This window comes from Dama dama, chromosome 18 (genome assembly GCF_033118175.1).
Source record: "Dama dama isolate Ldn47 chromosome 18, ASM3311817v1, whole genome shotgun sequence".
NCBI lineage: Eukaryota > Metazoa > Chordata > Mammalia > Artiodactyla > Cervidae > Dama > Dama dama.
Genome location: NC_083698.1, coordinates 30,522,685 through 30,538,879, shown reverse-complemented (window position 1 = coordinate 30,538,879; position 16,195 = coordinate 30,522,685). Strand labels below are relative to the sequence as shown.

The following is a 16,195-nucleotide window of genomic DNA, read 5'->3' as shown; positions in this document are numbered from 1 at the left end:
TCCAGCTCAAGATGGCGGAGTAGAAGGATGTGTGCTTACCTCCTCCGGCAAGAGCACCAAAATTGCAATTAGCTGTTGAACAACAATCGACAGGAGGGCATTGGAACCCACCAAAAAAAGATACCCCACTTCCAAAGACAAAGAAGCTGCAGTAAGACAGTAGGAGGGAGGCAATCACAATAAAATCAAATCCCATACCTGTCAGGTGGGTGACCCACAGACTGGAGAACAATAATACCAAATAAGTTCTTGCACTATTGTGAAGGTTCTAAATCCCAGCCTGGGGGTCCAACAAAGGGACTGATAATCCCCAGGGAATCTGGCCGTGAGGGTCAGTGGGATTTGATCACAGGCCTTCCAGAGGACTGAGGGAACCAGAGACTCCAATCTTGGGGGGCACAAACAAAATTTTGTGTGCATCAAGACATAGAGAAGAGGAGCAGAGACACCACAGGAGACTGAACCAATACTACCTGCTCGTGTTGGAGGGCCTCCTGTGGAGGCAGGGGTTGGCAGGGGCTCACCACAGGGACAGGGTCACTAGAAGGTCCCCCTTAGCATGAACCCTCTTGGAGTTCACCATTAATCCTACCATAGAGCTTGCAGACCCCAGGGCTGGGTCACCTCAGGCTAAATAGCTACCAGGGAGGGTAGTGCAAGCTCACCCATCAGCAGATAATTGGATTAAAGCTTTACTGAGCAAGACTCTGTCCCTAGAGCAACATCCAGTTTTCCCCACCACCAGTCCCTCCCATCAAGAAGCTTACACAAGCCTCTTAGCATCATCCATCAGAGGGCAGACAAAGAAGGAAGAACCAGAGTCTCACTAAAACAAAACCATACTACAGAAAGCTAATCACAAAGAAAAAGCAGAAAGTTAGGTTCCAGATGAAGGGGCAAGATAAAATCCCAGAAAAACAACTAAATGAAGTGGAGATAGGCAACCTTTCAGAAAAAGAATTCAGAATAATGATACTGAAGATGTCCCAGAATCTTGGAAAAAGAATGGAGGCAAAGAATGAGAAGATGCAAGAAATATTGACCAAAGAAAGAACAAACAAACAGAAATAAACAATACACCAGAAGGAGTCAATAGCAGAATAACTGAGGCAGAAGAACAGATAAATGACCTGGAGGACAGAATGGTAGAAATCACTGCCACAGAATAGAATATAGAAAAAAGAATGAAAAGAAATGAAGAGAGCCTAAGAGACCTCTGGAGCAACATTAAGCACACCAACATTCTCATTAAAGGGGTCCCAGAAGAAGAGAGAAAGGACCTGAGAAAATATTTGAAGAGGTAATAGCTGAAAACTTCCCAAACAAGGGAAAGGAAATAGTCAACCAAGTCCAGGAAGCACAGAGAGTCCCAGGCAGGATAAATGCAAGGAGGAACACACCAAGACACACAGTGATCAAACTGACAAAAATTAAAGACAGAGATGAAGTATTTAAAGCAACAAGAGAAAAGTGACAAATAACATACAAGGAAACTCCCATCAGGCTATCAGCTGATTTCTCAACAGAAACTCTACAAGCCAGAAGGGAATGGCATAACATATTTAAAGTGATGAAAGGGAAGAACCTACAACCAAGAATGGTCTACCCAATAAGATGCTCCTTCAGATTTGATGGAGAAATCAAAAGCTTTCCAGACAAGCAAAAGTTAAGAGAATTTAGCACCACCAAACCAGCTTTACAACAAATGCGAAAGGAACTTCTCTACGCAGGAAACACAAGAGAAGAAAAAGACCTACAGAAAATAACCGCCCCCCCCCAAATTAAGAACATGTAATAGGGTCATACATGTTGATAATTACCTTAAATGTAAATAGATTAATAAATGCACCAACCAAAAGACACAGACTGGGTGGATGAAAACATGTGCATGTATGCACTTCCACTTGTCATATCACTCTGCTTGACCTCCACAAATAGTATGCAATTATTTTCTATTCTTACGTTAATCATGTTCGCATGATGGCTTGCAATTACAATTCTCTTTTTTTTTTTGTTTCGTCTGGCTATTGATGTGAAAACTGATAAACATCTTTTACTATTGTGATTATGTAACTATTACTCACTTAATTGTATCACGATTGTTTAACAGAAAAGTAGTCGAAGTCTACACCACCAAATCTAGGATCTAACAGAAAAACTTGTAATCCCTTTTTAAAATCCAGATGCATATCAGAATTATCTTGAAATTTTTCAAAAATTACAAATGTTCAGGTACTGCCTTTTTTCCTCCAGAGTTCCAGATACGTTTCTAACGAGCAGTCATGCTTAAAAACAACTGAACTATATGATGATCTTTTACTTTTATCTAGTTTGTTTCCCTTTTTCTATTTCATATTCAGTGCTCTCATTTCATTTAGTTTATGTTCCCCAATTTCTCCATCTCTTCTTGCATATATATATATAAATATGCATAATATATATATTTTAGAAAACCTATGAACTTCTGCCTAAAATAATTATGACATTTTGATTCCACTTGTTTGACTTAGTATAAATAGAATGCTAGATTTCTAATTAAAAAACAGATATGCAACAAAGGTTTACTGCATAGCACAGGGAACTAGAGTCAATATCTTGTAATAAACTTGTGATGGAAAATAATTTCAAAAATAATATATGTGTATTTGTATAACTGAATCACCATGCTGTGCACTTGAAACATTGTAAGTCAATATACTTCAATAAAATATATTTTTTTAAAAAAGACAACTGGATAAAGCAATAAAATAAACCTTTGATGATTAGCATACAATATATAAAGACGTAACTTGTATGACAGCAACAACACAAACAAAGGCGTTAGGGGATGGAGCCATATACTACTGAAATTAAAAAGGCACTAATCGGATTGGTATAAATTAAAATACTAATTATAATTCCCCAAGCAACCATTAAGAAAATAATATAATAGATGAAACAGAGACAAGGAAACTAAACTGTATATGAGAAAATACCTATTTAAAATGAAAGAGGCAGCTATGAAGGAAGAGTATAACAACAAATGTAAGACATACAGAAAACAAATAGCAAAATGGCAGCTATAAATCCTTTTAATTGTAAAAGGGATTAAACAATCCAAGAAAAGGGCAGACTGGCAGAATTTAAAAAAAAAAAAAAAAAAGATCAAACTATACCCTAGCTATAAGAGACCTATTTTAGATTCAAACACAAAAACAGACTGAAAATAAAATAATAAAACATAAGTATAGGCAACATACCTAAACATAAAAGTCTGTATTAACAGATTTTTAATTAGTAATTCCTCTTCTTCTTCCCTCTAATGACTTAAAATACAATTATACAAAACAATAACAAACTATGTTAATCACTGTCATGCATAACATTGCTATTTACAACATACAATATCACTAATGTTGCAATATTTACTTATATACGATATATGCTTTACTATAGACAAACATCATATATGTATATTTATATTACATACTTGTAACAGACACATTGAAATACACATTATATGTGCTTATATATATCACATACATTATATATAACAGTAACAATATGTCATTTACAAGGGGGCTGGAGGAATGGAGTTATATAGGAGAAAAGTTTTTACATACCATTAAAACCAAGTTGGTATTAATCTGAAATACACTTAAAAATTAAATATGAAATGCAATCCTCAAGAAATAATCTAAAAACATAACTAAAATATGTATAGAAAACTAACAAATGCAATCAAAACAGTACACTAGAACATCTAACACAAAAGAAGGTGGTGAATGAATCGAGAAACAAAAATGTATGACATACAGAAAAAAGAGCAAAGTGGCAATGTAAGCCTTCTATTTTGAATAATTTCATTAAAGACAAATGGATTAAACTCTCTATGAGACTGGAAGAGTCAATATAAAAAGTGATCTAACTATATGCTGTCTACAAGAAACTCATTTTAGAACCAAATACACAAATGGGTTGAGAATGAAAATGTAAAAATTTATTCTATGAAAACTGTAACCAAAGGAGAGCCAGAGTGCCAATATTAATACCAGACAAAAACTATAAAACAAAAATAGTTACAACATCAAAGAAGAATGATATAAAGGTCAATCTACCAAGATTATTAAAAATTATAAACATATATACAACTAAACCCCAAATTATATGATGCAAAAACTGACAGAAGACAACAATAGTTGCAAGCACCAATATTTCATTTTCAATGATAAACAGAACTAGACAAAAGATTAACAAGGAACTTCGGGCGTTAGTGAAGAAAACAGAAGCCTGATGTGCTGTAACCCACGGAGTCGCAAAGGGTCAAACATTACTTAGCAACTGAACAAAAATCTGTCAACAAATCACTTGAAATAAACAAATTACTAGAAACACACAGTACGAAAAGTTACTGAAGAAAGGTAACACTTTCTAACTCATTCTATAAAACAAATTTACTCTAACACCAAAGCCAGAAAAAGATACCACTTGAAAACTACATACTAATATTTCATATGTATATATGAAACAGGAGGGAAGGGGGCACAACATAACCCTTAAAGGACAGAGCCATCGATGATATGACATAAACAGGTCAGAACCAAGATGGCAGAAGATTCCACTTTCAGTTAACCTTGAACTTTATCACACACTCATTGTAATACATTCAGTTCAGTTCAGTCGTTCAGTCGTGTCTGACTCTTTATGACCCCATGAACTGCAGCATGCCAGGCCTCCCTGTCCACCAACAACTCCCAGAGTCCACCCAAACCCATGACCATCGAGTCGGTGATGCCATCCAACCATCTCATCCTCTGTCATTCCCTTCTCCTGCTGCCCTCAATCTTTCCCAGCATCAGGGTCTTTTCAAATGAGTCAGTTCTTCGAATCAGGTGGCCAAAGAGTTTCAGCTTCAGCATCAGTCCTTCCAATGAATATTCAGGACTGATTTCCTTTAGGATGGACTGGTTGGATCTCCTTGCAGTCCAAGGGACTCTCAAGAGTCTTCTCCAACACCACAGTTCAGAAGCATCAATTCTTCGGCGCTCAGCTTTCTTTATAGTCCATCTCTCACATCCATACATGATCACTGGAAAAACTATAGCCTTGACTAGACGGATCTTTGTTGACAAAGTAATGTCTCTGCTTTTCAATATGATGTCTAGGGTGGTCATAGCTTTCCTTCGAAGGAGTTAAGCGTCTTTTAATTTCATGGCTGCAGTCACCATCTGCAGTGATTTTTGGAGCCCTAAAAAATAAAGTCAGCCACTGTTTCCACTGTTTCCCCACCAATTTGCCATGAAGTGATGGGACCGGATGCCATGCTAAATGATACACCCAAGGGCACCATGACAGTTCCCAGGCCAACCATAAAAGGATCAAAAGCAGGCAGTGGTCCAATTCCTAGAAATCTCCCCCCATTCCTTGAAACAGTTGGAATAATCCTCCCACTTACTAGGCTATGAAGTTACTCGGCCCATAAAAATTAACACCCCCATATTTCTGGCCACTCTCATCCTTTGACACAGGATCTCATTCTATCTACAGAATGTGGATCTCCAAATAAATCCCACTTCATACCTATTACTTTGTCACTCATTGAAGTCTTTGATTATGTGGATCACAACAAACTGTGGAAAATTCTTCAAGAGATGGAAATACCAGACCACCTGAACTGCCTCTTAAGAAACCTGTATGCAGGTCAGGAAGCAACAGTTAGAACTGGACATGGAACAACAGACTGGTTCCAAATAGGAAATGGAGTACGTCAAGGCTGTATATTGTAACCCTGCTCATTTAACTTATATGCAGAGTACATCATGAGAAACGCTGGGCTGGATGAAGCACAAGCTGGAATCAAGATTGCTGGGAGAAATATCAATAACCTCAGATATGCAGATGACACCACCCTTATGGCAGAAAGTGAAGAGGAACTAAAAAGCCTCTTGATGAAAGTGAAAGAGGAGAGTGAAAAAGTTGGCTTAAAACTCAACACTCAGAAAACTAAGATCATGGTATCTGGTCCCATCACTTCATGGCAAATAGATGGGGCAACAATGGAAAAAGTGACAAGACTTTATTTTTGGGGCTACAAAAATCACTGCAGATGGTGACTGCAGCCATGAAATTAAAAGACGCTTGCTCCTTGTGAGAAAAGTTATGACCAACCAACAGCAAATTAAAAAGCAGAGACATTACTTTGCCAACAAAGGTCCATCTAGTCAAGACTATGGTTTTTCCAGTAGTCATGTATGGATGTGAGAGATGGACTATAAAGAAAGTTGAGCGCCAAAGAATTAATGTTTTTGAGCTACGGTGTTGGAAAATATTCTTGAGAGTCCCTTGGACTGCAAGGAGATCCAACCAGTCCATCCTAAAGGAAATCAGTCCTGAATATTCATTGGAAGGACTGATGCTGAAGCTGAAACTCCAATACTTTGGCCACCTCATGTGAAGAACTTACTCACTGGAAAAGATCCTGATGCTGGGAAAGATTGAAGGCGGGAGGAGAAGGGGATGGCAGAGAATGAGATGGTTGGATGGCATCACTGACTCAATGGACATGACTTTGGGTAGACTCTGGGAGTTGGTGATGGACAGTGAGGCCTGGCATGTTGTAGTCCATGGGGTTGCAAAGAATTGGACACAACTGAGCAACTGAACTGAAGTCTTTCTGCAACAAGACATAAAGAACCTGAGCTTCATTAAGTCCTGAGACCACTTATGCAATCTCAACTAAAAGACAGTGGGTTCAAGTCCCAGTTTGTGGGCTCAAGTCCTAATCTGAGTTTGGCTGAGTAACAGTCTCAGCCCGTGGGTTCAAGTCTCATCTGAGTTGTGCAAGTTTCATATGGATGCAGAAGTTCTCCACAAAATGCTAGTAAACTGAATCTAGCCCTATATTAAAATAATGTATACCATCATCAAGTTGGATTTATCCCAAACATGCAAAAGTGGTTCAACTCATGAAAATCAATCAACAGAATTCACCATATTAATTAGATCAACAGAACCACATGATGAACTCAGTCAATACAATAAAAATTGAGGAACTTCATCATCATGATAAAAGGCATCTAAGAAAAACCCACATATAACATCAAACTTAATGGAGGAAAACTGAAAATGTTCCCTCTAACATCAGGAAAATGACAAATGTCTGCTTTATTACATAATTATGGAAGTTCTAGCAAGGGCAATTAAGCAACAAAAACAGACAAAGGCATCCAGATTTGGAAGAATGAAGTAAAACTATCTCTATTCACAGATGACATGATTTATATCTTGAAAATTCTAAAATTCTAAAAATTCTAAAAAATACATCAAAAAAGAACTACCAGAGCTAATACATTAATTCAGCAAACAAGATCAATATACAATAATTAGTTGAGATTCTATATAGCAATTGACAACTTGAAAATAAAATTAAGAGAACAATTACAAAAGTACCCAAGTATAACTTTAGAGTTGGTCTTCTGGTCCCCTCTACCTGAGGTTTCATAAATTCAAACAACCACATGTAGTGTTGTTATTTAGTTGTCAAGTTGTGTCTGACTCTGCAACTCCATGAACTGTAGGCCACCAGGCTCCTCTGTCTATGGGATTTCCCAGGCAAGAAGACTGGAGTGGGTTGCCATTTCCTTCTCCAGGGGACCTTCCTGACCCAGGAAATGAACCTGCGTTTCCTGCACTGGCAGGCAGATTCTTTACTGCTGAGCTACCAGGGAAGTCCATGTAGGGCTGGTAGTACTTAATGGAAATACTTAATAGTATTTAATGGAAAGTAAAGACCAAAAATGTACAAGTGGGCCTGCACAATTCAAACACGTATACAATGAAAATTATAGAACACTGCAGAATGAACTAAAGAAGACCTGAATAAACTGTAAAACATCCTGTGTTCATGGATAGAAACCAACGATACTATTAAGATTGCAAATCTATATAAATTCAATGCAATCACTCTCAATATTCCAACGGCTCTTTTTGTAGAAATGAACAAGCTTATTCTAAAACTCATATGAAATTTCAAGACACCTTGAATAATTAAAACAATCCAGAAAAATAAAAACAAAAATTTAGATGACTCGGACTTTCCAGTTTCAAAACTTACTAAAAGCCTACAGGAATCATAACTGTGGAATTAGCTTAAGGATAAACATAAAGATTGTGGAATAGAATTTATAGTCCTAAAACAATCCCATACATCTATGGTCAACTGATTTTCAACCAACAGTCTTTCTTGAAAAGAAAGATACCAACATGTATCCATGTTGGTACAAATGGATTCCACATGCCAAAGAATGAAGTTTGACCCTTAGCTCATGTTATACACACAAATTAACTTAAAATGGGTCAAAGACCTAAACTAAAACTCTAAAACTCTTAGAAGATAAGATAAAGTAAATCTAAGCTAAGTGACCTTGGATCTGGCAACAGGTTCCTAAACATAACACCAAAAGTGTAACAAACAAAAAAGCAAAGGGCAAATAAAATTGAATTTTATCAAAATTTAAAACTGCTGTGTATCAAAACAAAGTGAAAGTGAAGTCGCTTAGTCATGTCCGACTCTTTGCGACGCCATGGACTGTAGTCCACCAGGCTCCTCCATCCATGGGATTTTCCAGGCAAGAATACTGGAGTGGGTTGCCATTGCCTTCTCCAGGAGATCTTCCCAACCCAGGTATTGAACCCCAGTCTACCCCATTGTAGGCAGATGCTTTACCGTCTGAGCCACCAGGGAAGTCCCCTGTGTATCAAAGGACACTATCAAAAAAGTAAAAAAGCCACATGATTGGAGAAAATATCTGCAAATCTATCTGATAAGAGTCTAGAATAGAAAATCTTTAAGAACACTTATAATCCAACAACAAAATGACAAAAGTTCAATTAAAAAATGGGCAAAGTACCAAAACACTTATTCAAAGAAGATACACTAACAGTTAAGGAACACATGAAAAGAGGCTCAATATCACAAATCATTAGGGAAATGCAAATCAAAACCACAATCAGATACCACTTCACTCCCAGTGGGAAGACTTTTAACTTAATCTTTTTTTTAAAAAAAAAAAAAAAAGGAAAACAACAAGTGTAGATGAGGATGTGGAGAAATAGGCAAACTTCTATAATACACTGCTGGTGGTAATGTACAATGATGCAGCCTCTGTGGAAAAGTTTGGCAGTTTCTGAAAATGTTGAACATTATTATATGACCCAACAATTCTCAGTTCAGTTCAGTCGCTAAAGTTGTGTCCGACTCTTTACGACCCCATGGACTGCAACACGCCAGGCCTCCCTGTCCATCACCAACTCCCAGAGCTTGCTCAAACTCATGTCCATCGAGTCAGTAATGCCATCCAACCATCTCATCCTCTGTTGTCCCCTTCTCCTCCTACCTTCAGTCTTTCCCAGCATCAGGGTCTTCCCATCAGGTGGCCAAAGTATTGGAGTTTCAGCTTCAACATAAGTTCCAACAAATACTCAGGACTGATTTCCTTAAGGATTGACTGGTTTGATCTCCTTGCAGTGCAAGGGACTCTCAAGAGTCTTCTCCAACACCACAGTTCAAAAGCATCAATTTTTCGGCACTCAGCTTTCTTTATAGTCCATCTCTCACATCCACACATGACTACTGGAAAAACCACAGCCTTGACTAGATGGACCTTTGTTGACAAACTAATGTCTCTGCTTTTTAATATGCTGTCTAGGTTGGTCATAGCTTTTCTTCCAAGGAGCAACTATCTTTTCATTTCATGGCTGCAGTCACCATCTGCAGTGATTTTGAAGTCCAAAAAGATAAAAGTCTGTCACTGTTTCCCCATCTATTTGCCATGAAGTGATGGCACTGGATGCCATGATCTTAGTTCTCTGAGTGTTGAGTTTTAATCCAACTTTTTCACTCTCCTCTTTCACTTTCAACAAGAGGCTCTTTAGCTCTTCGTAGCTTTCTGCCACAAGGGTGGTGACAATCTGCATATCTGAGGTTATTGGTGTTTCTCCCGGCAATCTTGATTGCAGTTTGTGCTTCATCCATCCTGGCATTTCACATGATGTATGCTGCATACAAGTTAAATAAGCAGGGTGACAATATACAGCCTTTCCCGATTTGGAACCAGTCTGCTGTTCCATGTCCAGTTCTAACTGTTGCTTCCTGACCTGCATACAGATTTCTCAGGAGGCAGTTCAGGTGGCCTGGTATTCCCATCTCTTGAAGAATTTTCCACAGTTTGTTGTAATCCACACAGTCAAAGGCTTTGGCGTAGTCAATAAAGTAGATGTTTTTCTGGAACTCTCTTGCTTTTTCGATGATCCAAAAGATGTTGGCAATTTGATCTCTGGTTCCTCTGCCTTTTCTAAATCCAGCTTGAACATGTGGAAGTTCTCCGTTTACGTACTGTTGAAGGCTAGGTTGGAGAACTTTGAGCATTACTTTGCTAGCATGTGAGATGAATGCAATTGTGCAGTAGTTTGAACATACTTTGGCATTGCCTTTGGGATTACAATGAAAACTGACCTTTTCCAGTCTTGTGGCCACTGCTGAGTTTTTCAAATTTGTTGGCATATTGAGTACAGCACTTTCACAGCATCATCTTTCAGGATTTGAAATAGTCAACTGGAATTCCATCACCTCCACTAGCTTTGTTCGTAGTGATGCTTCCTAAAGCCCACTTGACTTCATGTTCCAGGATGTCTGCCTCTACGTGAGTGATTATACTCACATAGGTGGTATATCCACAAGGAAATTGAAAAACAAAGTCTAACAAAAACTTGTACACAAATGTTTAGAGTTATTATTCACAACAACCAAAGAATAAACAACTCAAATGTCTAAACAAAACAAATGGATAAATGGATAAACAAAATGTGGTCTATCCCTACACCAGGGAATTTTCTTTTATTCAGTCACTAAAAAAAGACTGAAGTACTGCCACATGGATGAACCCTGAAAATATTATGCTAGATGAAAGAATCCAGGACAAGAAACACTTGTTTTATGATTTCACTTACATGAAATATCCATAATGGGCAAATCCATAAAAACAGAAAGCAGACTAGTAGGTGCCATGGGATGGGGGGTGGGAGGGTGGGATCAGGAATGCCTGTTTAATTTCTTTCTACGGTCCTGCATACATTCTAGTGATGATGGTTGCACAACTGTGTGAATACACTGAAAGGCACTTCACGCTTCAGAATAATTTAAATGAATTTCATGTTACAGAATTTCATCTCAAGTTTTTGAAAAATGACATGAGATACTAGTTCGCACCCAGTGAGTGAGGAGAATGTTTAACAACTGGAACTCTGATGCATTGCTGGAGGGAATGGTTATTAAAAACTTCTGTAGCTTCTCCCATGGAGCAACTATGCCTGCATACCACAGCTACTGAGTCCAAGCAGCCACTAAAGAGCCTGTGTGCTCCGGAGTCCTTGCTCTACAACAAGATTAGCCTGCACCCCACAATGAAGACCCAGTGCAGCCAAAAAACTCTATAGTTGTTCATCATTTTAAATATTCAGTAGATCCATCAACTCCAAGAAAAACTTTCAAAAATGTCCACAACTACATACAAATGTTCACAGCAGCATTATCATAACAGACCAAAATTAGAAATAACCCAAATATCTATCAACAGATGATGGATAAACTGTGGCATATTCTAACAGCTCAACAATGAAAAGGGATGGAACTACTGATAGATACATGCAACATGGATGAACCATAAACAATATTATGTTATGCAAAATATCTGAGATGCAAAACATATAAATTATAGGATTCCATTTATATGAAGCTGGAATATAGGGAAATTTATTTATGATATTAGAAATCAGAAGAGTAGTTACCTTTCAAATATCCTTTGCTATTGATTTCTAACATAATTTCACAATGATAAAAGAACAGACTGTATGATTTCAATACCTTTAGATCATGAAATTTTTGCACCTTGTTTTATAAAGTACTTGGATATGCTTCAGTGTCTCCTAGTTTACAATCTATGGGAACTTGAATAGAATTTGTATCCTTCTGTTGTGTGAAACTTGTATAAAATCTTAATTATGTTGAATTGGTTCATGATGCTTTTCAGGTCTACTATATCCTTCTACTTTTCTGTATATTCATTCTGTTAAATTTTGAGAGTTTGATATTGAAACTCCAACTAAAAATCTCAATTATCTACTTAAAAAATAACTGCAATATATAATGCAACTGTATGTAACTTTGTTCTGTATTTTCCAAATCTCCTGTAAATGTGTTATCATACTTTCATAAATTAAAAAATAAGAAAGAGAGAAAAAAAGAAGAGTGGTTTCAATGGTAGGAGAAAGGAGCCTGGAACAAGGAGTGAATCAACCTTCTGGGGTGACAGAAATGTTCTTTATTTTGATGGGGGAGGTGGTAATCACATGGATATATATATTTGTTAGAACTCATCAATCTGTATGCTTAAAATGGGTGCATTTTATTGTATGTGTATTATAAAAAGGTATTAGAAATTTTGTAAATCTACAAGATGAGATTTCTATGGGAGTCTTAAAGAATGTAATACAACCTCTGAACCAACTCATTATCCTTCACAGCTCCTACAGGTACCACAACAGCCTCTAGAGTATATTGTCCCAGGGTGACTCTCAAATTTCAAATTCTCCTGTCTTGCTTGCTCTCCATTATTTTTTGTGTGTGTGACCCCATGGACTTTAGCCCATCAGGCTCTTCTGACCGTGGGATTTCCTAGGCAGGAATACTAGAGTGGGTTGCCATTTCCTTCTCCATTGCTCTCCATTTTTGACCCTTTACTTAGGTTGTGTTCAAGGACTTGATACACTGAATTTTCTTTGGTTTCCCAGTCAACTGAGACACGGACTTCAGTGCCACAGACACTATTCAACTCTATTCTTTCATATGCTTAGCTTGCAAAACTAAGAACTTAACCTCAGAAGAACCTTAAGGCCCTCCAATTCACCAGGGTAGTGAGACTCTAAAATAATAAACACAGCAACAGAACACATTTCAGCAGACAATATATCAATAGTTGGCAAATAAATCAAACTGGGCTATTACTGAAGGCCCAAAGGAGACAAAAGCTGATTCTAAGTCAGGCTTGCTATGAAAAGGCAAGAGGAACAATTATCAGCCAGGTAGAGAGGCTTAAGGAAAAGAAATAAAGGATAGTAGTATTACAGAAAAATGAATAATCAATTTGTCTAGATTCAAGAATAATAAATTTATATTTGTATATATATATATATATGAGGTGGTCTGAAAAGCAAAGGTCTCATTTGATAATTACAAAAAGTTGTGGGTTAGACAGGACACATATTATTTTCACTTACAGATGAGGAAATTATGGTATGGCAAGGTTAATATTTACCTAAGGTCAAAAAACTATGTAGAAACAGAGTCAGTACTGAATGAAACTCATTTTCTCCTGACTCACTGCCAAATGTTCATTTAATTAGACCATGATTCTGCTCATGTTCTCCACCTTTGCTTAACATAACTCTTTAATCAACTTTCCACAAGGAATGCTGCCTCCATGTATCTCTTCTTGCATTCATACCTTTCATCTGAAGCACATCTCAAGAAATACTTTAACATAAGCCTTATTCTTTTACCAATAACCCTGATTATATACATGACAGTAAAGAGGTGTCTATGTTTACAGGCCATAGATACATGAATACATCCTTCTTCCACTGGCTACCAAAAGATCTGAACTCCAATACTAATTTTTCAAAACTGTCTTTGGGTTATAGATCAGAAAATTTCTAATACTGTGCAGCTAAACAAACTTCCTGCTTATTCACAGCTTGGCATTATCACCTGCAGTGCAGTCAAGGGTGTGTCTCAAAGCCTAGGGTGCTACTATGTTACTGTCCTTCCTCATTATAGTAAATAAGAAAGGTACCTAAGCTTTGCCTTCCTGTTTTTGTGTTTTTCAACAGAAACATATTTAAATCTTTTCCATATCCCCTAAGAGCTTCCCTGACGGCTCAGATAGTAAAGAATCTGTCTACAATGCAGGAGACCTGGGTCAATCAGTGGGCTAGGAAGAAATAGCAACCCACTCCAGTATTCTTGCCTGGAGAAGTCCATGAATAGAGGTACAGTCCAGGGGGTCACAAAGAGTTGTACATGACTGAGCGACTAAAACTTTGACTTTCATATCCCCAAACCTTCCAAAGACCCTACCTTCCCTTCCTATCACTATAATTTCCTACACTGACACATTTTTTGCAAAGAGTATACTCAGTCCACCTCCACTTCAAGCCCATCATTTTCATCTAGTACTGTATTTACCTTAGCCATCTCCTGAAATTCTCACTAAGGCACCAAGGACATCTTAGACACCAAAATCAAAGGCCCATTTTTCAAATCTTAGCTTTTCAGAACCCGTGAAGATGGAGAGGCTGATATAGAGTTCACCAGGATGACAGCACTTACTTAGTTCTTACTCTGTGCCAGGCACTGTACTAATTAATTAAGCTTTCAAAAATGTTCCAATTAATTCTCACATCTGAGAAGTGTTTATTACTCCCTTTCCAGATATTAAAATTTGGGATCAAAATTACCCAAAAATCATATGGTCAGTGAAGCCTGCATGATGCCAACATTCATAATTTTGTGACATTTGAAGATTAATTTCAAGTTTTCTTCCTAACTCTGTGGCCTTTTCTCCAACTCTCACTATTTTATCATGTTCCGCTCATCACTACTTCTCTTATTTCACATGCTCTCCTGGGCAATTTCCATTTCCTCCCATGACTTTAACTGCATTCTATATCAGGGTTTCTCAATCTTTTAAAACTTTTTATAAACATAAAAACCTTGCGCTCTTCCTGTAGCTTATGTTTTGAAAACAGATTCTTCCCAAATAGAAATTATAATGCTGAATGTTTGTCCAAACTATACCTCCTTCAGTCTTTAAAGCTCTGATAACCTCCTAGGCATCAACCCACGACTGAGAATCAGTGCTTGGGCTGTAAGTCTCTCAAACTATCTTCCCTCTATTCGACACGCCCACCATTCTCTGCCAGACATCTCTTGAACTACAGACAAATGTTACCAACGATCTAATAAAAATAGATCTTTAGTATCTCCCCAGACCCTTCAAACTAAGGCCATTATTCACAGCAAAACTCTTACTTCCCTTAGCAAAGCCGAACCATCTCTTTGCGTCCTCCATTTTGACTAAAGGTATTCACAATATCCCCTTTTCTACGCTTTTTAAGGTACCTATTTGTGGAACAGCGGTACTGGCACTAACATCCCTGAGCTTTTTCATAATAAGTTAAAAGTCAACCACCAAACAATGAGTGATTATCATGGCCAGGTGGTAAGGAATGCATAGTACAAGATTTAACTCTTTTACTCCTTAAGAAGTTTACAGGCAGAAACATACCAAAATCCTTTTTTGTGTGTGTTAAGTGTTTTCTCACAAGACGAAATTAACTTCGTTTTCAAAGCATCTCAACGGAATCCTTATTACAAATCCCATTTTAAGAGATGTAAAAAAATGAGATTCAAAAGAAGTAATTTAACCAAATTTTTACAAAGTGATCTGTGGAAGGTCCAGACCCAAAACCCTAGACTTGAGATTTCAAATCTCCTTTCCAGTTACTGTTGAAATAAACTTCTCAGTAAAACGAAATCAGGTGTAGGTACAAGAGGGCAATGGAGTAGCGCACGCAAATACCAAAAAGCACAAGGCGCCCAGCACGCGCTTGTAGGCCGGGGGCTTCCTGGCCCAACCCTCGCTCCGAAGCCCCCCGGCCGCTCTCTCCCGTGAAATCTCTCTGCGGCCTGCCTCCAGATGGCCCGGTGACCGCGGGAAAACCGCACTCGGCGCGCGGAGAACAGAGCCTGCAGCAGCCAACTCGCCCCGCCCCAATTGGAGTCCGGGCTCGGCCGCAACCGCTGCGTCCCCAGCAGCCGAACAATTGACCCGCGGGGAACAAGCCTACCTGGTGGAGGAAGCAACTGGAGGGCAGGCGGTCCGGGCAAGCTTAGAAAGCCGGAATGACCCCGGTGGCGAGCTGGGCCGGCCGGCGACGCTAACTGCATTCACTCTGTTCGGTCAACTCGGAACCACAAGGACTCTTCAGGGCAGCGAAGGGACGCGGGGCGGCGAGCACCGAGCGCGGACATGAAGCGGAGAAGGCACCGCAGAGGGGGAGCGGGCGGGGCACAGAGACACCACCCGTGGGGGCGGGGCGC

General features: G+C 38.5%; 1 protein-coding gene across 1 annotated transcript in view; it reads right to left on the bottom strand.

Moving 5' to 3' along the window:
- The window catches only part of SLC25A40 (solute carrier family 25 member 40), a 90,050-nt gene extending 73,874 nt beyond the window's left edge, over window positions 1-16,176 (bottom strand). The window contains exon 1 of the mRNA XM_061165102.1: window positions 15,943-16,176. The gene's annotated coding sequence lies outside the window, so the exon portion shown is untranslated. The remainder of the gene's footprint in view (window positions 1-15,942) is intronic.
- Window positions 16,177-16,195: the final 19 nt, after the last annotated feature.